The sequence below is a fragment of the Acyrthosiphon pisum genome, chromosome X (assembly GCF_005508785.2).
Source record: "Acyrthosiphon pisum isolate AL4f chromosome X, pea_aphid_22Mar2018_4r6ur, whole genome shotgun sequence".
NCBI classification, from domain to species: domain Eukaryota; kingdom Metazoa; phylum Arthropoda; class Insecta; order Hemiptera; family Aphididae; genus Acyrthosiphon; species Acyrthosiphon pisum.
Window position 1 is genome coordinate 113,985,031 of NC_042493.1, and position 5,786 is coordinate 113,990,816.

Below are 5,786 nucleotides of genomic sequence, written 5' to 3' on the forward strand. Positions count from 1 at the left end.
AAATGTTTACTTTATAGCTAAGGATGAAAATCTAAAACAAGGTTTCACGTAAATAGGTCCCATTAACAGTTTTTTCTTTTTTACTCGTACGTTTTCAGTGCCACCGTTCTTTCGTTTTTCACCACTGTCACATATAATTTAAATTACACAGTTCAATTGAATTTTAAAACTAAACACACGTCTGCAAGTACTGTAACTGATTTGGTAACTCGTTTGTGTAAAAAGTTCAAAATCAAAATAAATACAAATAATGATAAGATAAGGTTTTCAATGTTATCACGCAACTAACTGAACTCTACCATAGAGTATAAAATATAAATACTAAAATACCAATACCACAGATTTCTAAATAATACATTAGCATGAATTGGATGGAAAATAGTGTAAATAGTAAATACCAAAATTCCTACTATGAATTGCAATAGTTTAAGATATTAAAAATAATACCTTCGTAGGTATTTAATTTATTTTAATATATTTTATGCTTAATTTATAAAAATATAATTTTTTTTTGCAATAATATTATAAAAATTATACCGGCCCTACCGGCCCTTACAAGAACCGGCCCATCGGGAAGGTTCCCGATTTCCCGATATGCCAATCCGCCCCTGTGCATACACATGAATTGTATACGGCTGAAAAATAAATTTCGTCGCATAACGAAATGTTCCATCTTCAAAAACATGTGTGCTGCTATCACACAACAAATTAAGATTTGTTTTGCAGGTGAATAAAATTAAATTTTTATCCGAAGAAATATGACAACACTTTTCGTTGTTAAATTTTACAATACTGTCTCCTTCTGCAGAAAGTATATCAATTGTATCTTCTAATGTTTGTGGTAACGTCGGAAATAATTTCTTACGGACACAATATAATGATTTACGCACTAACCTTTAACTAGAATATTCAATATCTGTATCGAATCGACTTTGACGTATTTCTTTTAAAATAATTTTGTTTGGTTTGGTATGCAGGTCTTCTGTCCCCTTTCTTTTTACAGCTGTTCTAATGATGTCCAATTTGATCGAATTATCTTTCAGAGGGGGATGTTTTTGAGGAAAATTTTTGGTTTCAATTATTTCATTTAGCTTATCATTAACGATAATAGTCACTTTGCACGAACGATTTGTACACCGAAAACGAATATTATTATTCATTAAAGTGTTACATTTACTGAGTTTAAAATTATCAACAGTTATATACACGTATTGTCTCGTATTGTTTGGAAAACATTTTCGATTTTGATATCCATTTTAACTACACGAATTTATACTATATGTACCTACTAACTAAAATACTAATACTAACCTAGTATGGTATGAACTATAGAAACTGGGCCTCGATGTCACCACTGTGCATACGTAGAACTAAGTGTATTAATAATATATAACTGCAATTAGTATATTATCGCACCAGCCGATAGGTCTGTGTCATATCAGATATCTATTATATAATATTTGTATACACGTATAATGTAACTGTGGGTTTTTGGTCAGTTATCAATATTATAAATAATTTTGCCGTACATAATCAACAAATTATTTTACACAGTTTAACTGAACGTCTAAGCGGGCTTTCTATTAACATGTAGTGAAAAAAAAAATTGGCCCAAACGGGTTCATAAAATCCTGGTCCAAACACGTTGCATTTTTAATAGTGACCCAAACGTCCCTTTTCCAAACGTTCCTCGCCCTAAAGTATTTTTGGATTTATCATAGATACTTGTAAATATTATAAATTATCAATATTAGCTTGTAGGTTAATCTCGTCGCCGTCGTAGTTATAATTTTGCAACTAAATTTTTCACACAGGGTAGTGGATTACGATGGAAGTATATTAATATTATTCATAGGTATTATTCAAATGTTCAAGTCATCGTGGGCACCAAACATTTTTACCGGTCCATTTTGTCATAAAAACGGTCTCTACATGATCTGGGGGACGAAATTTTTAAAAAATTATTAAAAGAAGATATTTTTGAAAGCGCCTTATAGAATTCAATTATATCATGAAATGTTACCTAATAAACCATTACCACCTGAACCTATAATAACACGATTAGCTTGGTTAGAATCGGCAATATTTTATGCGGATAATTTTGAAAATTTTAAAAATGTTATTCAAAACCTACAAAAATATGGTATCAATAGCATTTAAAACTGTAAACAAATTCTAACTAAATCAAATGTAATTAACGATTTAACTTATATTAAAACAATTTTTTCGGTTATTGTTGAAAGCATTAAAAAGCTTGAGACTTCAGGTTTGTTACTCATAGATGCTTTACACATTTTTGAACAAGTTACGAATTCTATTATTAATCTTGCTGAAAATGATAATAGCGTATTAATAAAGAAAAAATGTTCCGAAATTATTAATAAATATAAAGGCTTGCTAATTTTAAGAGAATCTGCTAAAATACACCTAAATGAGACTTTTGACTTAAAGAGTTCCTCTATCAAACATTTTTCCCCGGAAATGTCGAGTTTTAAATATGCGCCCATAACGAGCGTTGATGTGAAACGAAGTTTTTCTGCATAGAAACATATCATTACAAACCGCCGTCATAATTTAACCGAGGTCAATATGGAATATATTATTGTTACTTATTGTTTTTCAAATATCGAATAAATTGTATATTTTTTCATTTTAATTCAATTTTATCATCATTAAATAATATACCTAATATTGTAGTTTTTTTTTCATAATTTATGTTTTGATTTTATAACTTTACAATAAATAAGTAGCTGTAATAATCAAAAATTATTTTGCATGTTTTGCATTCTTTTCTTGCATATTTTGACTTTTTTTTAATGCATGTTTGCATGCATATTTTACAATTTAAAATACATATTATAAATCCGGTCTTTAATTATAAGCTTTATAAGAAACAATATGAAAACGATCTTGGGTAAAAGAAATTAACCAGTTTAGGAGGGAATCACATACTCCGATTTGTTCTAATTTTGTAAATAAAATTTGGTGGTTCACTTTATTAAAAGCTTTGGAAAAATCAGTGTAGACAACGACACTATTACCAGTCTTAATGGCACCAGATAAGAAATTTTGGAAGACGAGCAGATTAGTTATGGTACTATTATTACGCCGAAAACCATGCCGATCGTCAACGATAACATTTATTTTAGCGATTAGCAACCGACAACGCTGTTAATTTTAAAAATAAATTACCCATTATAGTAATATATTGTTAATATTTTACTGTATTGACGACGCTGCCGGTTTTATTTAATTTATTTGTTGTAGAGGATTTCGATATTTTTTAGCTCATCTTTTAAATATTTAACCGATCACGCCACTGTCACTTCATGTCAGCAAAATTATTAACTAAATAATAGGTATCTAATAATATTTTGGATTCGAAAAACATTACAATTATTTGAGGTTATTTTACATATACGCTCATTGTGCATAATGTGCAGTACCTATTGTGTTTCTCAGACATTCAGTGATTGTGCAAGTGCGACACCAACACGAGTTGTGATAAGCGGTCGCTGATTAAATCGTCTATTACAAATTAAAATTTTTTTTGAAATTTGAAGAATATTGTTAATTTTAAATTTTACTTAGGTATGATTGGTTCATTCTAAAACTGCAAAATTTCAATAAATTATATTTCTTTGAGTGTAGATACAGTTTATATTAGTTAAAATTATTACCTCAAAATGGCGGAATTTGTACAACGACGTAAGAAAGAATTAATGATTATTGAAGTTCCAGTACTCAATAGTTATTTTAAGAAATCTGCAGTGAAGTAAAAATATTTTATAAACCTTAAATTCCAATTAAATATTTATTACTATTAATTGATTAATACGAGATATATGCTATTGGTTTAAGTTGTATGTACCTATGCTTTAATATTTACCGTGCTTTGTTTACAGAAATATATTGAACCAACGAGAAAAATTTGAGTGTAGATTGGTGCGTCGAAACAAACAAAAGTCAGATTTTACTCTTTATATTACATTTTTGAAGTCCATTATCAAGAGAGTTGAACAGGTAATAACCTACAACAATAGTTTTATCATTTTACTATAAGTTAAATATTATAATGTAATTTGCTATATTAGATGGGTTCATCAAGTACTGAATCACTTAAGCTTGTTAATCAGTATTATAATCGAATCGTAGACCTTTATCGTGCGTCTTTAAAATATTTCAAAGATGATGTATCTCTCTGGAAGGAATACATAAAATTCCTACTGAAATATGTGAGTAAAGACATTTTGTAATTATTATTATTATAATTTATACTACCTATATCTAAATTTTATATAATTTTATATATATTTTATATATATATATATATATATATATATATATATAAACGTATTACAATTATTCAATATTTTTATCAAACGGAACACAATAGTTAACAAATTCCATTTACACCTGTCTTGCTAGCTGCAAGAGTACTTTATGATGAATAGGAAATATATTTATACTTCTATTTTTTAGGATAAACCAGAGTTGTTACGGAGAGTTATAAACAGTGCCTTGTTATTACATAGTCACATTTCAGATTCACTGTATGTTTTGGCGGTAAAACAAGCATTTGAACATTTAAAAAATATCAAAAAATCAAGAGAATTGTACACTGATGGATTACATGTACATAAGACTTCCTCAAAATTATATTTTATAGCATTTAAGTGTGAACTTTCCTACTCAGAAATACTTACACAAAAGTTGTTGAAATCTGGTAATATCTAGTTAAATGTACTATAATATTTATTTATCTAACTTTAATAAAATATACACATTTAAAATAATTGTAATAACAATTAGAACTAATGTTTTTTTTTCAACAGGGAAAGAGTTGAACCAAGAGGAACCGGCATTAAATGGATCTGTAGCCAAAATAATTTATGAATCGGCTATAAAAAATATAAAAAATGATCCTAATCTTTACTTCAAAATGTATCAAGAAGCTGCTCAATATAGTTTTTCATTAGGTTTATTGGAAGAAATCAAAAAGTAATATTTTTATCTAGTATTAAAATAGCTTTAATTGTTATTATAAATTTTTTTTTTATGTTTAAAATACAATATAACTAAATAACATAATACATAACTCTTTTATTAGCAGCAGCAAAGCGATCAATAATACTATCAATACTAATATTATGTTTATTGTGGTATATACAGCCAAGTCACAATAACTTGAAAACCTCTTTAGCTCAAATTTTTGTCTTGTCCCTTAAAGCGTTAAGTTATGTTTGAGGTATATAATTTGAATCATTTCTAAGTTTAATTAATTTGTATTCTCCCTGAGATTCAAGTTATTGAAACTCGACTGTATTTAAAAGTATCAACCCAATAAGTCTATACTCCCGTCATTCCTCTTCCAAAACCGTTATTAAACTAATAAACAATGACCAAAGCATCAATTCAAATAAACAAAAGCTAGGTGTAAAATAATTGATTTACTTAAACATCTAAATATACTATGAATAAAAGTATATTTATTCAAACACTTTACATAGGTACTTAAAATAACTACCTACGAAAAGTTGAGGATCTGCTTGCCTGCTCTGCAGTTGGTTAGCTAGTTTATTAACTAGAAGAGATAATATAAGAATTAAAATTTAAAAAAATGTAATGATAGTGTAATGAGGATTTAAGAGTTTTGAATATTTTGTCATTTAAGTACAAAACACCACATGACGCTTAGTGGGTGAAGGAGATCCCCCAAACCTAACCTTGAACTAACCTAAAATAGTAAAATTTTAAATTTTAAGGCTATGGTGTCAAAACATCTT